This window comes from Netta rufina (genome assembly GCF_964035555.1).
Source record: "Netta rufina genome assembly, chromosome: 5".
Taxonomy (NCBI): domain Eukaryota; kingdom Metazoa; phylum Chordata; class Aves; order Anseriformes; family Anatidae; genus Netta; species Netta rufina.
Genome location: NC_140128.1, coordinates 12,594,200 through 12,616,137, shown reverse-complemented (window position 1 = coordinate 12,616,137; position 21,938 = coordinate 12,594,200).

The window sequence follows — 21,938 nt, the reverse complement described above, 5'->3', positions numbered from 1 at the left end:
ACGTCCGAAATAAAAACAGTGATGTTCCTTGTTTGTAAATAGCAGAAATTGGCAGATAATGGCCTAGTGTTTTGAATGAGGAGAAAAGCAATTTCTGCAGGCACTTATGACAGCTCTGTAGAACTTTAATGTGGCTGTAATAGGGGAGCAAAACCAGCTCTAGAGTACTATTCATCTTGTGCCTGTTCCACATGTAGCCTGTTATTTCTGTGTTGGTATTCCCCAGACATTAGAGTCCATAGTAATAGGCTCTTGAGTTCAGAGGTTACAATTCCCTGCAAGCTGCTGCTGAAGAGATAAGGGTATGAACTAGGGAGAATGGAAGTGTGGCTGCTAGACCCCCCAGACCTGGTTTCCCTGGAGAAGCACTGGTCTGGAAAGTGTGTTTCTGCTGCACAAGTTCTTTGAAACAAAGATGGCATAAATTATTTAGGCATTGCAGCACTGCCCACAGCTTCCATGCAACTTACAGACAAAACCTAGGTTCTAGTTTGTAGCGCTCTAATGATCAGAAATTGTCTTAGAGGTGTCCACAACCACCAAGATCAACTGACTTGGATATATGCAAGTGGGATTTTGGTCATGTTTATTATTATAATTATTAATGTGTGCTGGTAAGTGCTGAGGGATCTTTACTATTTTTTTTAAGGGCAACATTTGAGTGCACTGCAACTTAGTGTCCTTGGCCTCATTTAGCCATTTTAATCAGTATGGCCTCTGGCTCTTTTGAGTCCAGTGTTTTCTTTGTCTTGTGGCAGGAGATAGCACTAACTCTAACCAGAGCTGAATGAAAGTTAAAATATTTGTAGAAATTTCTGGTAATACACCGCGATGCAATAAATATCTGTGTTTAAAATCCTGCAGTGTGAACCTGCTTCAGAAAAACAGAAGTTGTGGTATTGGTATATGGTGCAGATACCTCCTGAAAAAAAACCAATAGGTTCATTAAAGTAGGTTATCTAGCTTACCATGCTGGGAGAATAAGTTGCTTGTTCTTTATCATCCTGTTTTACCTGATGGAGAGTACAAGTGCTCACAGAGTGTGTAAAGAAGACAGATAACCTGCCACATGCAGCTCTGGGAAAGCACGTGCCGTTCTCTTTGGTAGTGTGATGTTTTTTTAACACATGAAAATTGTTGTTGCAGTAACTTTGGAACAAGTTAGAAGGTCCAAGCCCCCCTGCTCAATGCTTCCTAACTTCTGTATGCTTATTCCGTATGCTTATTCTGTATGCTATTTCTGTGTGTACAGATCCCACACTTCCTCCTGTGCCAGGCATTATATGGATATGTAAAGCTGGCCAGGCAGAGGAGCTGTCATTCCCTCCTTGTATTCTTCTGTGTGATGATCAATAAGAATTGCAGTCCCTGCTGTCTTGTGGTAAACAGCAGCTATTTAGCCTGGCTGCGAATGGAGAGGAGAAAACAAAAGTTTAGCTTTAGTTCCTGTATTTTCTATCAGACTAACTGAACAAACAGCAAATGCAGAAATCAACCATACCACACGCACAGGCAAGAAATAGACTTTCTGGAAAAGGCAGATTTGCTGTATATGCACCATGCAGTTAGAGTTCTTGTTCCTTCTTTCACTATCCATCCTAAATCATGGATGGACAATGATGTTTGGTCCTAAAACTATAAAGTTACTGGGCACAGGTGTGCCCTTGTACAGAGTTAGACAGTGTGACTCAGGTACAGTGGACCTGATTCACTGATGTTCTCTTGGCCTCTGAACCATTCAGACACTTAAGAGAAGCCAGTAGTGCAGACTCTTAGCTCACTGATTTGATGTACTACTTGTCTGCACAAAAACAGTTAATTATTTTAGAACTGTGAACTTCCTTCTCACTAATTAACAGAAATGCAAATGAAAGACTAAATTACAAGCAAGAGAGAGTCTGTTCTTAGTCTGTGCTTCAAAACTGATCCCAAGGGTAATAAAATAAAAAGGCCTGAGCAGAGCACATATATTCCAAAAGCAACTTGAAGGTCTGGAGTGTAAGTGGAGATAAGAGAAACAGAAGAAGCTGCCTTGAGTCATTTCATTCTCAGGTGTAAAATAAAAACAACATTCTTGCCTCAGAAACATTTTCAGATTCAGGAAATTCTGAACTTACTTGGTTTTAAGAAAGTCATCACTGTGCTCATAGTGCCTATTGAGCAGACAACGTGAATGTCCCATTTGCAGTGTTATATCACATGCTTCTGGGGGGCTGATGATGATTTAAGTAAAACTTTGGCATCTCTTTCACCCAGGCTTCTGTAGCAGAGTTTTCCAGAGCCTCCATGGAAGCATTTTTTCTTTTATTTTTCTCACTCTTCCCATTCTTTTCTCATTCTTGTCCTGCTGTTCTCAGGGTCTTGTTGCCCCTATAAAAACATAAGAACTGCCACCCTGGTTCAGAGCAGACACATCTAGTTTAATACCCAGTTTATGATAAAGGTCAGCACAGAGCACTTAGGGAAGAAGTATAGGAACGAACCAGTTGTAGGAGGATACAGAGAGATACCCTGTCAGCTCCCAGCAGTCTGCATTGTCTTAGCTGGAGGGTAAATTTGCATAAATTTTAGTAGCCCTCACTGGAACTTTCTAATGAACTTGTCTAATACCTGTTTGAAACTTTTTTTTTTTTCTTTTTTTTTTTTTTTTTCGGCATTTAAAATAGCTTGTACCTTTGGGTTCATGCCTTTGGGTTCATGGTTTGATTCTGTGTTGTAACAAAAAAACGGATCCTTTCCCTTGCATAGATCTGCTACCAGATAATTTCACTTGTTGCCATCTTGTTCTTGTATTATGAAAAACTGTGACAAACCATTTATCCTACTCTTTTCTGTATCATTACTTTTCTAATTCATCAGGAGAATCTTTTCAAAGAGTTCTAGTCTTTTTCTTTTTTTCCTCCTTATGTGAGCTATTCCAGATCACTGATCATTCCTCTCCATCTCCATTTTAGTTCCAATTGTAAGTGGAGGGAGGATTTGGGAAAGTACAGAAGACAGAAAAGTACAAGTAGTTTAGAAATGCATCTTTGCATGTGTTCATAAAAGGGTCTTTCTACTTTTCTCTTTAGCTGCTTTTTTTTTCTTTTCTGGAAGATCCTAGAGTTTTGTTTATCTTCCTGGTCAACGCTGAGTGTGAAGCTGACATGGGCAAAGTACTATTCACAGGGAAGCTGGCATCTTTTTTCAGTGGGGCAAATGGAGAATACATTGTGTATGTATGAGTAAGATTTTTTTTTTCCAGGAGTGTACTGCATTCCATTTATTACATTTAATTTACCATTTGATGGTCCAGTCTCTCAGTATAGTCATATCTTTCTTCCATTCTTTGTACTCAGTTTTCTTTTTAACTATAATTTGTCATCAATTTTATCAGTGTGTCATTCAGTCCACTCCCATATTATTTTCAAACAAGTGGAACAGGTCCTGGTACAAATCCCTAAAGGATTCACAAAATATATTCCTTCCACTGTTTAGAAATGCGAAGAAAAAGTGCTGTTCTTGTATTTCTGGCCTGCGGGAAATCATGGAGTGTTACAGTCAAACAGTCTGCATGAAGGTTAATTAAGAACCTAGACTTTTAGATATTTATGCATCATTTGAGATTTGCCTGTCCTGAGCACAAGGAAAAAAAAGTTCTTTTTTAGAACAAATTAGAAAGAATCACAGATCACACTTTTGCAGATTCACAAAGAAGCTAAAAATTCTAGTTTTCTTTCACATTGTTGTGCTTGGCTTCATTGACTTTGGCTTCTCTAGGGCTTGTTCACTCTGTGCTTCATAGCAGGAATTTAAGGATGAAAATTAATACAAAGGGTGCTATCTCAATCCCAGTTAATTTTAAAGGAATTTGGCCTCTACTGATATGCTTTTTCTGGTTTGAAGTTGAAATCATTAGACACCAGTGGGTTTCTAATGGTTTTCATTCAAATTCATAAATTCAGCAAAGCTTATTTATAACTGAGCTTCAGGTTTATGCAAAAACATGGGCCAAGGTTCTCTAAAAATTTGCACACAGCAGATAAGGAGTCTCTCTGACCACTCCAGGTAGCTTTCATCTTAAAGTAACTTTAGATCTGAGGCAACAAAGAATGTCAGATGTCTTGATGTAATTTGAAGCATATTAAAATAGCAAATGAGATTAATTTCAGTTTATTATCCATTTTCCACTTAATGAGCTGACCATCTACATGTCTTTAATGCATCCTATTGGATCCTTAATCAAACTTAACTCAAAAGATGATAAAAACACCTTATCATCATAAAAACATCTGGAGTTTTTCCCTTGGTAGATAAAAAGCAAGCCTTCAAAACCTAACTTACTCAGCTTGTATGGAATGCAGAGATGAACTTTCTGATTGGAAAGGGTTTAGTGGTAAGAGTACTGGTATACAGGGGAATGCAGGTTCAGAAAAAAAGGTGACAAATTGCTTCAAAGTTTGCTTTGTATTTGCAAGGTATTTCAAGGACTCATTTAGGTTTTCTTTAATCAAGGTAATGAAACTTTAACTATGGGATAGAAACAGCATCCATCCAACTTTTAGGAAATTAGTCAGAGTTTTGGAGCAAGAAAGCACTGTTACATGTAAATGGTCTGTCTTTTAGACATAAAATCATGCTTGAGCCTGAATTAAACCTTTGAAACTTGTAGTTGAACTGGAGAATCTCTCTTGGACATAAAATCAAATTCAGCTAATGGAAATAGGCACAACCTGAACTGAACTACATCAGCGCTCGGATAGTTACCATTAAGACAAAATGCCACCTTCTTTCCAACCTGTTTTTTCTGGTTTCATTGCTAGTTACTGGATTTTATTCACATAGCATTCTTCAGTTTGATTAAAGAATTTTATGATAATCTCTCATTATTGTGCAAATTTCTCGTCCATTTGCTGTGGTTATCTGTATAATGCACACACCCCTTATACTAAGCAAATTTGTACTCCAGAAGTCATTCACTATATTTTTTTTATTTTTTTTTTTTTTTCGGTCTTCAAATCATTCTTGTGAAGGGAAGTGAGGAATGAGAGCACTGTTACATTTCCATAACACTGACTACTGTGTCAGGCCTGGGGTTTTCTAAATAATTCCTGGATATTGCCTAGAGAAACAGAGCCTTTTGAAGAAGCAGGTGGAAGAACTTTTGCTCTGAGATATTCATCAAGGAATGAATACTCTGAAAATTCTTTCAAGGACTCTACAAATGCCTACAAGCAAAAACTTGGGCAGAAGACATCAGTGAATTAGTTTGTATAAAAAGTGGTTAACTATGTTCTTGAGTTTAACAGAATGTGTGGGCCCTGATTTGTCTGGAAATCTCAATGGAGTGAAACTTTCCAAAATAGCAATTGTTCTCTTTAAACCCTTGGAGTAATCAGGAGGCTCAAGTTGTGCTTCAGTTCAGGACAAGCAAGGTACTGAGTGATTAGAACAGAATAAAGTAGTTCAGTTGGAAGGGACTTACAGAGATTGAGTCCAACTGCCTAACCTCTTCAGGGCTAACCAAAAGTTAAAGCATGTTAGTGAGGGCATTGCTAAATGTGTCTTGAACACCGACAGGCATGGGGCATCAACCATCTCTGCAGGCAGCCTGTTTCAGTGTTTGACCACTCTCATGATAAAGAAGTTTTTCCTTATATTTAGTCTGAATAGTGGCTCGTGTAGTACTGACTCATCCTTGCATTGCTTTTTTTTTTTTTTTTTTTTTTTTTTTAGCATAAGTTCTCAATTTCTGTTTCTTTCTCCAGGCTCTAGCCAGTTTCCTACAACCAAAATATTCAGACTGAGTCAGGTTCCTAACTGGGTAGGATTCCATGTGTTTTAGTTCCTGGTTTGTCTATTACTTAATTCCTGTGTAAGTAGAGATGAGTTGTTCATCACTGGCACTGATGGTGAAAGGTAATCCCAGTGAAATAGTTGGACTAATGTGATAAACATAATAGGGGCATTGCTAGTGGCTCTACTAAATGTAAATGAACTCTGGAATCTATAATTTCTGATCTGGTTTTAATCAAAGTGATGTGATTTGAGATACTTAATTTTATAAGTATTTCCCAGAGAACAGTTTTCTTCTTAGAGTTATTTAAGGCACTGTTCAATAATGAGGGCTTTATATTCATCTTTTTATGCAAGAAGATATACTGATAGTAATACAAATTGCATTTTATGCTGTTCCCATACCATAATCTGAGACAGAATGGCCTTCAAGTTTTCTTCAAAAGAATGAATGTTGGTAATGTGCATGTTAGGAAAAAAAATCTAGCAGGTCTTTGTTCTCTGTGAGCTTGGTGTGGCTGAGCTGCCAGTCACAGGCTTGCCATAAGCACAATTAAATCCTTTTTTTTTTTTTTTTTTTTTTTAATGCACAGAAAAAGAGGTTTGAGGGCATAAATGTCGGCATAAATGTCACTGTCTTTGGCACTTTTGTGGCATAGCCACAAGACAACGTAAAGACACAGGAATGAAAAATCTGTAGATAATCATGTTCTAATCTAATTTATATTAGATTTTATATTTATTATTATTTATATTTATTTATATATTTTTTTACATTAGATATTCTAATTCAATCTAATTTATATTCTTTGTCATCCTCTTCAGGCATTGTACTGGACATAAGCAAATTATATGCACTATGTCCACACCCTCTGTCCTCTAAGTGCATAATACCAGAACTCTGCTTGTTCAAATACCAGGAAAAAAAAAAGCAATCAGAAGTTACACCTAAATTTTCATCAGTTCAAGTACCCATTTCTGATTAGATATTAATACCAGTTCATCAGTTTTGAGTATGTATCAAAACTGGCATTAGGTGTGAGTCTTTCACATTCACAATGCATTGGCTAAAATCAAGAAATAAGTGGTCTCTTTGGATGACAATTAACTATATTATTTTCTAGCAACTGAAACTGTAGGTTAGCTTGTAAGACAAGAAAGGGAACTGAACACCCCTTTTCTCCGACCTTGACTTTTGTATGCTGATGTTAGTCATGTAATTCCCCCCTCTCCCCAGAAAAAAACACCACACAACCCAACCAAACAAACAAACAAACAAAAAAACATAATTACAAGCTGAAGACATACGTAGAGGAATGCAGGGCAATTCTCGTAGTTTTACTGGCTGTCATACAGGAAACTTGACTGGAAATCTTACAACTGAAAAACTTTTTGCTGAAGAATGCATTTATCAAAATGCAGTCCTGAAATCAATCATGTTAACAAGATTGAACTAAGTTTCCCAATCATATAGATGAAGTATTTTCATTTATTTAAACCAGGACCATGTTTTATAAGAGCCAAAAAGTCATGGATATTGATATGGAATGCACTTTGTCTTTTTTTGAAATACCGCTTCATACTCTTCAAAGATGAAATAAGTCTCAAATCTATCCTGCTGCATAGAGTGCTTCATAGTTGTTGCTCTTTGGTTTTCTTCATTAACAATGATTAAAGTTAGTTTTGTTTCTGCAGTCATACAATTTGAGGAGGCTTCCAAAAAGCCAGTGAAATTCAATAGGCATCTGGAATTCCAGTTTTAGCACTGAATGTATTTCTTGCCAGATTATAGAACTGAATATTATTCAGTATTTATTTATGGAATGGTATGATTTAAAATAAGCGTGGACACAAAAATCTGATAACATCATCTTAGTGCTTCACAGTCAGCTTGCGAGTTATTCTTTGGAATCAGTGCTTCAATGTGGTACCTATTTCTTCTGGAAACATGACAGGCTTTTGAATCGTGTCACTTAGAACAAAGAACAACAACAAAAAAGCTTAATTTCGCTGTGTTTGTTTTGAAATTTGCTGAAGTTCTAGTCATATAACCTAGCTTTCCTTGGAAACGATATTTTATCTTCTCAAAACTTCATCACCACTACTCTACAAACAGAATATTCAGCTTGAAATTATGGGTTGTGTACCAAATTTTCCTTGCAGTTAAATAATTTGAAAGTGAAGACTGCAGCTTCTGTTGCAAGGCTTTCTGGCCTACAAAGTAGTTTAGTGGTATCTTCATTAACCATGAAATACAGGCATCATTTTAGTGTAATTTTTTCTTATTTTCCAGTTGGCTCATAGGAAACTAGTCTGCATAAATCAATTTCTGATTCATGCCATTCATTCCTAATGTTTCTTCCACATTTTTTTTTGGTTTTATGTAGACTTATTAATTATTGCTTCAAAGTAAAAAGACATAGTTGGAGAGGTGAAATTTTTATTCTGCCTCTGTTTCTTAGGCTTTTCATTTCCATTCACAGTGGTTAATGCTTTTGGCCTAAACCAATTTAATAAGATTTCTGTCACATTTATCCCCATTTCACATCAGAGTAAATGCCAGTCAATTAAAGATGATTACTCCTGGCTTCCAGAGGTTAGATCAGATTTTGCCCCCTCATTGTGCAAGCACAGTCTGAGAATGCCTTCCTTGGATGTCACAGAAGAAATATCTCATTGAATGTTTTCATTAAAATCTAATTCAGACTAATATTAAAAACCCAAATGACAGATGAAGAAGTATCTTCAAAATCCTGTCTGCCTCAGTTTAAGGTCTCTCATGAGTGTCAAGGAAATTAGACCCAATTTATCCTAGACTAGTTATATAGATGAAATGTTCATTGGTGCCTCAATTTAGACTCTTAAAACAATTTTATACCTATATTTCTCTACGAATATGGTCATTATTTTGTCATTCATTGACATGCAGGGTGAGGAATATAGAGCGGAATTTGACTTCAATATCTGTTTTCATTAGTTAAAAATCGTAGTATCAGTACTATTTTCAATATGGACTAGTCTCATAAAGTGGAATTAGGGGCAATCAAAAAGCTATATTGAATTTCTATCTATTAACTAAGCTTAAGTTGAGAAGCAGTGTGTATTGGTCCACCTGCCTTTCCAATGTAGTACTACACATGCAGTTTCCTTTGCTAGGAAAAGAAAAGAGAATTGCAAGTGATGAACAGTCGCTTTCTAGTTGTTTTTGATACTCCGACACAATTGTTGAAGTAGCTAAATAGCATGCACCTGGATTCCAGCAACAGGTGGTAACAAATGGCTCTCCTTCGGCTTGGCATGTGTACCTATTCTAACGTGCCTGAAGTGGGCAAGGGGCTACTGGGCAAGGGTCTTGTTTGAATGGCCTGACAGAAACCAAATCTGAGCAAGATACTAGGGTGGCTGTTGCGGGAGTCAGGTTGAAGAGTTTTCCGCTGAAATGCAGTCTTCTTTGAAAGGCTATGTACTACAGAGCTGCTGAGAATTTCTGTAAGATTCCTAACTGGAAGCTGAACCAGCAGAAATAGTTTTACAAGTATTTCTTCAGTTTAAACTATTTTTTTTTTTTTTTAAATAATAGTGAACAATGGTACCATGGTGATAAAAAAAAAAAAAAAAGTATCTGGTCTGGTAGAGGTGAATATTTGGTGGTAGCCTATAAGGCCCACATTATATGAAGTGATAACTGAAACGTAAGCAGAAGCACAACCTGAAATTCATCAGGGTAATACATGTAGTCCTCTAGTGGTTGAGGACATAGTGGCCAAAGGAGCTTCTTATTTTTGGAATTATCCTGGAGTAAAACATAAGCTAATGCTGTTCGAGAGAGGTGTCTCCTCCCTTCCCCTCCCTCAAGGCCCTCAAATTTTCTACTTATCAAATGTATTGATGCAGAGTAGATTTACAGAACGTTTTCTCTCTTCCCGTGAAATGGAGGTTTTGAGGATTTTCCCATTCTGCATGTACAGAAAAATATTTTGATGTTTCAATAATAGGAAAGTGCATTTTCCAGAGCAGCCAGGAATGGATTGATTAGAGCATTCACCAGTGATGTGAGAATACTGAATTATGCAAGAAATAATGTAGGGAATCGAGATGGCTCTGTCTATCACAGCCTAAATCCCAAACTGGAGCTGAAGGGCCTTTATTGAAGGATTCATTAAAACTCATGCGTATCATTGAAAAGTTTGTTTTAATGAATTAGTATTTTCAGACAAGAATATTTCACTAAAAAGTTACAAAACCAACTTTCAGACTTTCTCGTATATTCTTTCCAGGCAGCCACAAAAGATCAGCATTTTCAATATTTCTGATTAACTTTAAAGCTGACTGAAATTTAGAATGAAATGTCAGTATGTAATATACCCATAGTGTGGCTGAACAGGCAGAAGTGCTAAAAATGGAACAATATCAAGGAAATACTAAATTAAAAATACTCTGGTGTTGTGGTTTAACTCAGCAGGCAGCTAATATTACACAGCTGCTCGCTCACTCTCCCCAGGTAGGATGGGGGAGAGAATTAGAAAGGTAAAAGTGTGGGGATTCATGGATTTAGATAAAGACAGGCTATTAGGTGATGAAAAAGCTGTGCACACAAGGAATTCATTCGCTACATCCCAGTGGCAGGCAGTTGTTCAGCCACTTCGAGCAAAGCAGGGCTCATCACACAGTTTCTTGGAAAGACAAGCACCATCACTCAAACATCCCCCACCCCCCTTCCTCCTTCTTTACTCCAGTTTTTATTGCTGAGCACAATGCCATATGGCATGGGATATCTCTTTGGTCAGTTTGGGTTGCCTGTCCTGGCTGTGCCCCCCTCCCAGCTCCTGGTGCACCCCTAGGCTGCTTACTGACAGGGCAGCGCGAGAAGCTGAAAAGTCCTTGGCTCTTTGTAAGCACTGCTCTGCAGCAGCTGAAGACATTGATGTGTTATCACCACTGTTTTCATCAAAAGTCCAAAGCACAGCATCTCTGAAGAACATCAACTCTATCCCAGCCAAAACCATCTGGCCAGTAGTTTCCTTGTTTCTGGTCACAACCAAGTGCCAGTTCCAACTGAAACTAAAAGCAGTTCCTGATGGTGCAATGCTGCAGCTACTATATTTGGAGGAGTGCTTGACAATTTGAAAGCTTCTTTACTTGACTCCTTCCTTCTCAATTACTATGACCTAGAGCCTCATTGCATGAAGATTTCTTTCCTGCCTATATCTGGTCTAGGATCTCAACAGCATCCTGCTCATCAGAGCTGTCCAGTTAGGTCAGAGGTTGGACTAGGTGATCTTGGAGGTCTCTTCCAACCTAGACAACTCTGTGATTCTGTATCTCATGAGGGCTCTTGCTGCTGAGTTTGTACAGGAATCATTATATCAGATCAAGACACATCTTTCTTCCACTTTTGGCCCTAGTGGTGGCCAAATCCTGGTGTTTCAAAGAGTCAATCCCCACTGGAAATATTCTTGCCTATCATGGCATGGTACATGGAGGAAAGTTTACTTGGGGCGAATTGTGATCTCTTCAGTGCTTGCAGTGATCTGCTTATGCCTGATGAATATCAGTACCCCAAACAGGAAAGGAACTGCCTGCATACACAGAGTAAGTATCACAGCTCAGTTTGTCATTCTCCTCCGTTCTCTTCCATTGATTCCTTTTTTATTCACAAGTAAATATATACATGTAATATATTAAATTAGATAGAATATATGTAGGAATGTATATCTGTATAGCACCCTCCCTTCCCAGAGTCACCAGCACTGAACTTTTTTTATAGTTGTTCTGAACTGTCAGTGCTCTGAGGCTTTAAAATCTGTGTTGTTGAACACAAATCTTGGTGCTTTACAAACAGAAATGTAACGTTGTCTCAGGCAAATACTTAAATATATGATTCTGAATGGTATAGAGTGCTACAGGCTGAAATTAAACTGCATGATGATTTGCTGTTGCTGACTCTAAGTAGACCTCCTTTTACTTTATACGAAACACATTTAGTTCTCCTATCATAGGATGCCAAAATGAGGTAATACTTTGTAAACCTATTAGTCATTCAAACTTACTAACAACTGGAATTTTTCCAGAGCATTAAATTTGACATACCTCTAGGAAAAGGTCACATACAGTGAAATGTTTAGGCAGAGGGAGAGAAAAAAAAATCCAGAAAAAATCAAAACAAAACATTCCAATATTTCCAAAATAGTTCTTTCAATTTTTCACATTGATTAATAAGGAAAATAAGAGCTATTTCTAAAGATATATTTAGGCACCAATATGCTAGCTGAAATCATTGGTTTGGGGTTCTTTTTTTTGCCTTATATGTCCACTAGAGCTGTAATGAATAAATCATCCAGAAAACTTGTGTAAATCATGGTACTTTTTGTATTTATGCCCCTGTAGTTCACCTTAAGATACAGAAGATCTGAGTTCAAATGTCTTCTTTCTGATTTATAGGAGGGATGTCAGCTATATGTGTGAAAAATTCTTGGTTTTGGCTTGTTCAGGTTTTCTGATGAATTAGTTTTGTTCTAGAATAAAATGGAGCACAGCTTTAGCCTGGTTGCTGTACATCCCTAGTGTGTATACCAGCCATTGACACTTCAAGCCATTTTCATTCTCACTCACTGGCACAATGAACATGTTGTTATTCTGTAAGCAGGCATTGTTTTTACAATATTCCGTGGGAAATTCAGAGAGAAATTTTCAAAATGCCTAAGAGCCTGGCAGACTGGATGCCTCAGTGGGAAGTGGGAAGCCTCAGCTGAAACTCCTCAGCATTCCTGGAAAAGAGAATTAATTCTGTGTTGCTCGTGTTCCTGGTGAGAATTTTAACTCTTGGACTATTTGTTCTAAAGCACCAACTCATCTCCTTGGTTTAATGAGTGGCATATAGGCTTTCTAATTTACCTAGCTCTTTTCATTTTATTTCAAAGATACCCAGGAAAAAGGCATCTTGCTGTGAATGAAATATTATGTTCCACTGAAAATGGAACATTTGGAATGTTTATTGCCATTACATTTTACCAACCTTTTATGAAAAATTGCTGACCACTTCTGAAAGTCAGCTGTTACTGTCTGCTTACAATAGGTACTAGTGATGCTTGTGACTTTGCTCTTTTGTGTCTCCCTGGGCTTCTATTCTATTTTTAATTAATTTGGCTCCTTCACTTGTAAAAATGTGATAAATCAAAAACTACCTATTTTTCTAACGTATATGAAATTTGTTTCATGTGTCATAGGGTGGTGTCCATCCCTATATCTGACATTGATTTAGTTGCATTGCATTGTGAAAGTTGGCTTATTCACAATTCACTGCCTAATTGTGGTGTATTCAGGCCTTGTCAACACTCAAAATGCATTCCCAACCTTAGCTTTTACTTTTGTTAGGTACTTCTGGCAGGCTGAGATGTAGCTTTCTCTAAAATGAAATCTAAGTATTACCTTACATTGTTCTGCTGCTATAATTTGGAAACATCAAGACATCAAGTTCAAAGAACTCTAAAACATGTTGCTGACAATACCAGCTAACCACAACTGACGTGCTATCAGGAGTTCTGGTTCCAATTTTCTTGATTCCAATTAGAGAAGAAACTCAAGAATGGGCAGGACTTGCTGCCCATCTGTCCCCCACCCCTCAACGTATGACTGAATGCAGACGTTAGCAATACACTCATGTTTAATCAGTTGGCTGTTGCTAGTGTAACCTGTCAGCAATCTGTGGCACTGCAAGCTTGCACTCCACCCTACACACCCTGCTGACTTCTCATTCCACTCACCCTTGCTCGCTTACCACACAGATGTACTTAACCCTATTGCTAGCAGATCATAATACGGAAAGACTTCCCAGCTGTTCATTCAGACTTCGCTTTTGGGCTTTCTAGGCTGGGCGGTTAGAAACAAATCCTTAAATAAGCACAGGGCTGGGGGCATAATACGTGTGTAGGGCAACACAGAATTTGGTGTGGATAAGCATGCCTGGTGAGGAGGACGGAAGATAGCCAGAATGACCCTTTCACAGGATTTCACAAAATATCCTGCAAAATCAGAACCTGACTCTGCTCTTTTCTCCTGTTTCAAACAATGTGTTTATCTCTCCATTTCTCACTTTGCTCCAGTACATACTGATCTATATTGCTCCCATCCTTCTTTCTCCCCCTCAATCTGTAATATTTGAAGCTTACCCTTTAGACCTGTCCCTCTCTTTAATAATTCCATTACAAACTGCAGTTGTGACATGAGCTGTCAGATTAGTTCCCATTCTGCGCTGCTGAACAAACAACACCATCATTAATTCCTCTGTGTGAAGATTCTGTAAGCATAGAGACAAGAAAATAGTAGGCATAAAGCTATTCCCCTACTTCATGTGGAATTCACACAATATAGGAGATGGTGCTGATAGCACATTAAGGCAACACTTCATTTAATGCATCAGTGCCTCAAATGCACATGACCCACAGCCTTGCCCACACAAAGATGTTTTAAGATTTTTAATAGGGTTGACGTTCACTATCTAGTTCTGTTGCTCTGAAGAAACAAATTGGTTCTAGGCTATATTCATCTATCTGCTTTTTTTTTTAACAATGTGTTCATGCCTATGTGCTTCACATTTCCTATCAGCTCAAATAAAGATGAGCTGGAAGAAACCTCCAGTTTCATAGCCTTCTTAAATTACCTGTGAGCTAGTGTTAGGATAGTGATGTGCAAATTGCATTTAAATTTCTTGCTTTAAATGTAACTTTTGCAGACCCTGTGAATGCTGGGAAGAGCTCCCACCCCCTTTGGAGGTCACATTTTGGAGAGGAAATTGCTAGTTTAGGCAAAAAGAAAATTGCTGATCTAAACTGGACAGTGTGTGTCTTATGGTGTGTTCTAATTTTGTTCTTTCATTGCATCCTGAACAGCTAGGTCTAGGTTCAAAAACTTGCAGCTCCTTCTCATACACTCCTCTTGATCTGTAGCAGTATTTTTTCACCTACTGCCCTGACTAATTTCACCATATATGTGAAATATTTAATGGTTTTCTCTAAAAAATTCCATGAGAGCTTGAAGCTGCTGTTTTACCTGGAAATAGGAAATGGATAATTGGAATTGGAAAAACATATTCCAGCTTATTCCAAGTTCTGGCACCTCCTTTGTATTTTACACTATCTCACATAAAGGGTGTTTGTATAATAAACTGATTAGCATGTAGGAGAGAGAGTTACATGAAATAAAGACAAATTCAGGGGGTGTTTTCAGTGTGCTTTTCTATTAACTCCATTAGTGTTAGGTATTCTAAAGTAATTCCTGATTTTTAATCATCAATTTTGCCCCCATCCAGGAATCTAATGATATACTTACATCTTGACCAAAATCTTTCTTCTTGGGCTTTTTCTCCAAAGCAAGGCTCAGGACTATAAGACTGCAATTTGTAGCACCCTGACAGGCTTATGTCAGGAAAGAGTTGACACCGTGTTATTTTCATTTTTCCCTGCATGGAGGCCCTTCCTCGGTATACAACCTGGCATTGTACCGGGCATTTTGCTGGCAGACTAAACCTGCTGTGTGTGCTGCCCTGAGGCATCTCCCTGGTGTCATGGCTGCACACCTGTGTAAGGGCTGCAGCCTTTGACTGCACCAGATTTTAGCTCCCCAGAGCTGTACTTATTTGAAAGGATGCCCTGGCCAGCAGAACCCCTGTCAGTGGGGAGCGAGGAGTGGCCCCCAAGGTAAACAGTTCAAAGTGAGGCATTTAGAGGAAACACTCTGTGATTGCAATAATGGGGTGGACTGTAAGCACCCTGCAGGACTCCACGTAATGTTCTCTTCATTTACCAAGCCATTAAACTGAAGCTGATTTTATTATCATAATTTTTTTCCACTGGCATCTGAAGAAGTTTTATAGCATTCAATAAAGCCTTCTCTCTACTCAGAGTCTTGTTTGATTTTTACTATAACATCTTCTAGTGAGATTTATGTTCTTGTGTTGCTTAAGATTCACATTTTATTGTAGCCATAAAAATAACTTAGATTTGCTTACATCAGGGAATCTTATTTAGTTAATTATCAAGCACCACGTGGCAAATCATTTAATTTGGCTTCTATTGTGCAAGGGTTGTTATTTGTTTTCTTGGCTTACTTCACAGTGGGGAGAAGAAACAGAAAAACCAGAGCGCCAGAACACAGTAGGGAATCTTTGTGTAAGAAAGGAACCTATTTTAGGTAATGGGAATTTTCCTTTTGACAAAGTACAGAGGATCTCAAAATGATCCTCCAAATTTGGAGTGAATACTGCTATCCTAGTTCTTTTTCAGTTTAACTTTGTGGTATCTCCATTTTCATATTTCATTTTGTTCTTCTAGTCAGTAGAATCACGTGTCTCATTCTTCTAACACAATAGATTTTAAAAGCTTTGGTCATCCTAGATTATGTGAAGTCTGCTTGCAGACTAGCTTTGAGGTTCTTAACTGTCTAAAAGATTGGACTAAGTTTATGATAATTTATAAAATAATTTGAGTATATTTCTCTTAATGGAACAGAAAATACTAATACTTGTCTTATTGACTCCTATGTTCCTTAGGTCCTAAATTCCCTAAGTGAGTCCTAAAGTCTATAAAACTTAAGTGGGAGCTTTATGCTACAAAAATATTTTCTGTTCCATTTTTCCAGAAAGCAAGTGGCAGCATTTATTTTCATCAATGGGAAATACAATTTATATCTACCATTTTCACTGAAAGTTTTAAGAAAGGTGGATGTGAGCTGATCCTTCTCACTCTGTGTTCAGTACTAAGTCATTCTCTGAAATGAGAATCTCCTGTTCTGAAAGTGCATTGAGACTTGTGTATTCCCTAGCCTCAGACTACTTTTATAGAAATGTCACAGGATTTTTTTTTGTTTGTTTGTTTGTTTGTTTTTTCTTTTTTGGAAAGCTTAGAGGATGCTTTCATAGGATAATATTATTTTATATTAACCAAAGGAGGCCATGGAGATAAGTCATGCATCCCAGATAATCAGGAATCAAAAAAGATGGGAAAAGACTAAGGATTTTGCTCACATAATGGATGAACAACCAAATACAGACTGAAATGAATGAAGAATCTTCTTTCCAGAAAGGGAAATGCTGGTGGCTGAAGTCTGTCACCTTTTTGTTGATCTTTCCATTAAGATTCAAAGACCTTGTTTTACTCAGTCTATACATCTTATTTGTTCCTGAGAGAAATGTAACATTCCTGTAGTCATTTAGTTGTACTTTTTTTTCTTTCTTTCTTTTTTTTTTTTTTTTTTTTTTTAATTTATGGCATCCGGTCTTCGTCAGCTCCAAATTAATTGTTATGGTGCTAGCAGCAGAGAAGGTCCAAGCTGTAAATGAGACTTCTTTGATCTGAGTTCATTTTCAGCACTATTGCAAATATATCTATGCAGATATTGTTTTTAAAAAAATCCCAACTGTATTTATATTCAACTTTTAACATATGACTATTTATATTTACTTTCTAAAAATTAAATTGAACTTCATTTCAAAGCAAAGCATTAATTTTAAAATAATTCTGCAGTTGACTAGAATACCAATTGTTAGGATTTTTTTTCTAAACAACTCCCCATTCCCTGAAATTCTATTTGACAAAATGAATATTCTTTTATTATATATGCCAGGTCACCCAAACTTGTCTGTTTTGGGTATAAAATCAGATTAGATTCAAAAGTTTCCCCTTGCTCTATCACTAAACACCCTATGTTGACTGGCAGTATGAGTTTCATCCTCTTTAAAAAGTGGTGTCAGTAATATTGTACCCTTGTGAGAAATTACTTCATTAGTGCCTTCAAATTCTTGAGGTCATGATGAATAGAAAGTGGAATAGTTGACCAGAATCGATCATCAGTCCAATCTGATCTATAGTCATAGCTCTGACCTGTGCCATAGTGTCCCTGGGGCACCAAATGATTGTGAGCAGTAAACTGCAGGACACACCAAATTGCAAGAGCTGCTGACCACAAAATGCCCTGATAAATATGCTTTGGCAACTTCGTTTTAGCACCTGTTTTTATAAGCAGCACAATGGCCTATTTTTTTTAATCCTGATCATTCCCAGAACACTGACGTATCATGGTTCCCTTTCTCTCTTCAATATAAGATTTATGGTACATATTTCACCTTTCTCAAGATCTCTAGAAATAGCAGGAAAATGTAGAAGAAAATATCTCCGATAAAGTATCACACACAATCACAGCTGCACCTCTTCAGTAGTTGTTAAGTATCTCTTGAAGTGAAGCTCTTGAAGTGATGCTGGCAGGTGACGAAGTTCTGGTCCAGGTTTAGTTATAATCTATTACACAAATGGATGAAACAAGTGTTTAGACTGAAGTGATTTACCTAACTCAATCATCAAGTCAGAGGCAGGACTCTAGCTAAACATGGCATTTGTGAATCTTAATACCCAGCTCCCACTGTATTCTGCAATATACTTTGTTAGAAATACATGCCTAGAGCAGATGAGGGAAATAACAAATTGGAGAGTGCATGCACAAAGAAATTGAGTATTTCTGAAGCATTTCTATCAGCAGCATCTGCACAAGATTATTCTTTTTTCCATTTGTTATATTTGTCTTAATTTGTGTCTCCTTGCCATTAACTATAACAGCATATTTAGAATTTAAAATCGTGATGATATCCAGGGACCTCAGTCATCCAGACAGTCTGGACATTAAATATATATACATATATATAAATATAAATATATATATATATATTTATCAAATGGTTGTGCCTAATCCAAAAAGTTTCAGGCCCAGTTCTCAAAAGTAATTAGTGTCTATCTCCTGTTGAAATCATGTTGAAATCAGAGTTATATGCCTGCAGGCCAAATGGAGAATGAGAGCTGTAGATTCCAGAAAACAAGGCATAATAAAACAAGACAAACATAAGTGTAGGATAAAGCTTTTCTTATTTCTTTCTCGTCCCTAATTTTCCTTCAGAATTTATCTTAGTTCATTCAGTGTCATTTTGGTTTTCTGTAGAGGTAACTGCAATGCTGACTTAAGCTGTCCATGTGGGATATTAAGAGGTAGTTTCCATGGCTTTTTGCTGACTTACACAAACTAGCAAAATTTATAGTAGCAACAGAGCTACTCAGAAAATTAACAGTCAATGAATATTTACTGGAACTGAAATGTCTGCCAGAGAAAAATAATGCCTTCTGGCTGGTAGCATATCAGAAAGCAACAGAGTCAGCTGATACTGGTTTTTGTCATGTGGCTGGGTGTTTGCCTTAGAACTCCGATCCATGGCATGGATTCAATGAATAACGTATCTGTTTATCGATAGCACTCCTTTATTTTATACATTTATTACTAGGCATACAAGGAGAACTAAAGTGTTCATCAAAATGCCTCCTGAATTCTGTGATCCTCAAAAGAGATTTGCAAATACCTGAAGGAGGGATGTAAGAAAGAATTCCAGACATCCCTCAAAGCTTGTCATAGGGAAGAGTAACTGGAGATGCCTGTGATAATAACACGTTCTTCCACTGAGATTTCCCAACTCAACAGTACTATAAATGTACCAGACTGCAAAGTATTGGGCAAAAAGTAAAGACACTAATAGTATTCTAGTCCCATTTTAAAATGAGACTTGGACATTTAGATTCCCAAATTACATAGAAAAGCAAACTGCTTCAACTCACACTGGAAAACAGAATGTTTCTGGTTTATACGGATGCTTCAAAATATTTTTTATTGTAGACTTTGAATGTTTTGGGGTGGATTTATACATATATATATATATATATAATTTTATTTTGTGAAAGCAGAAATTTTGTAAAAGCAGGTTAAATATTTTTATATGAAATATGCTATTAGGTGCGATGTTTGGTCATTATTTTATATACTTCTGATTTAGCTTGTGTTATGTGTCAAAGTGAACAATTAACAGATTAATTGACAACAGCACTATATGCAGTGTAATTAACAGTTAAGTCAAAGCAAGGTTACACTAGAAAAGTATTTGTCACTGCAAGCTGTGAGTTTCTGCAGGGTTAGTATGAATCACATTTCCCAAACAGGTGCAGTAACAAGCTGTAAGTGACCTGATGTATGTCAGCACTAAAATGCATACCTAGGCACAACGAGGTTGATTCTAAATTGAAAAAGTTAATGGGTGCATATCCATTGACTTAATCAGAAATTGGGCCAGTTCCAAAGACAGAAAGCAGAATGAAAAAAATGTCAGAGAACACATTTGTCTGTGAAGGTTGTGTGGAATCTAGAGTGGGACACGCAGAAGAGTCACCCTATGCTAGAAGCACTTGCTCTTGTTTTCAATAAAAAAGGTAATTCAAGTTGTTTTTCCTAGCAGAAATTCCTCCCTCATGTTTTCCATTTCCTTCTGTCTTCTTCTCTCCTCTCTTTTTCCTGCTCTTTTATATCCAGAGTATTTGTTTGCCATTTTACAAATTTGCTTTTTACACTTGCAGAACAGTCTAGTGAGCCCTGAAATGACTGGCAGAAGATTGTCTGTTGCTTCAAGCCTTGCATAAAATTCCATAGTCATCTATGCATAGAAGCTCATATATAATCTGTGAGAATTAGGCACCCGAAGCACATTAGAACTGGAATGTTCCATCCATGGCCCACCAGAAAAATGACTTTGGCAGCATTCATCCTAGAATCCCTTTTGGAAGGGGGAGGTTGGATGAGTACCTCTAGTACTGGCAGCACTTACTTCTGGCCAGGTTAGCTCTCAGGGGTCTTCATGGACCTCCTTTCCTCAGATGAGGATGAACAACCCATGATGCAGAAAAGGAGGAATTGCAGTACCTGGAAGAGTGACGGTGTCTGAATGCAGGCTGCTCCTGTCAGAATGAACTGACTGTGCTGCCCCTGTGCAGGCGATGTTGCCCCTGGGGAGCAGATGCCACACTCAGTCCTCTCCTGACACTGAGGTGACCCTTCCTGGCTAGGACTGACACTGCCCTTGTTGGTGCTGGCCACACATATTCTCATCAGGTCTGGGACGTGCTACAGTCCCACTGTCACTTCAGAGTTGTTTAATGGCAGACAGAACTATCAGCCCAATTCTTTTTGGCCTTTATGATGTTTCAAAATCATGATCTGAGTATCAAAATAATACTTTTTTTTTTTTTTTTTCCACCAGCCACTAAAGAGGTTATAGCAGTTAGCCAAAGAATACATTATTCATTGTATTGACTCATATTTGCCGCTGGATAATTTTTAGATATTCAAAGAGTATGTGCTTCATGTATCAGTAAGGCTTCTGAAATACAGTAGTTATTTTCAGCACAATGAAAGTGCCTGACTGTTCAGGGCATTCTTTTTGTTTATTTGTTTGTTTATAAAAACACTGCATGATATTGACAGGGAATCGTTGTCTTGGGCATATAGATGTGAATTAACTCTCTTCATCACTAAAATCCAATGTTCTTTACGTAGGAGTAAGAAAAAACAATTCTCTACAGTATTTAAGCAGACCAATTCCAGTAATGAATGACATTTTGTCAAAAGGGAGCAAAGATGAATTAGAAAGAAAGGAAGTGAAATTTTAAGTTATACAGCAAAAGTCATTCATGTTTAGACTTAGAGGTCTTACATAAATAATGATGGAATGCAATAAATATCTTAATCCTTTATTAAAGGTGATTCCTCTCTTTATGAAGAGCATATATTGCCATTGTAATGCACTGTTGAACACTGGACTTTTCCAAATCAAGATTTCTGTTTTGCATAGGAGCTAGCTTTGTCTTAATTCCTAATATGTCATTTACTTCTCAGACTGAAATCATAGATTTTATTCAGTCAAGTATCAGAAACCAATAATAATGTGTTATTAGATTTATACAGTGATTAAAAAACATGAGAATATACAGAAAAAGTGAGAATATACAGAAAGCTTTCAAAAGCAGTGTTAATGGGGCTTTTTTGTTCTTGAATATTTTATTGTATTCATCTTCAACAGAAGATAAGTAAGGTGTAAAATCCACTGAAAGAATTCATTAGAAGGATAACCATGCACGTGCAATAGCATTTAGCATCTGCAGTTCCTAGAGTAATCCTTACTTTGGGGGTAAAGTTTAATTTCATATTTTGTTGCTTTGTTTATGTGGCTGTTTACAACCAGTGTGCTGTCACTGCTCAGAAACAGAGTTGGCTTAGCCATGACTGGTTAGCTCTGTCACACAGCACAC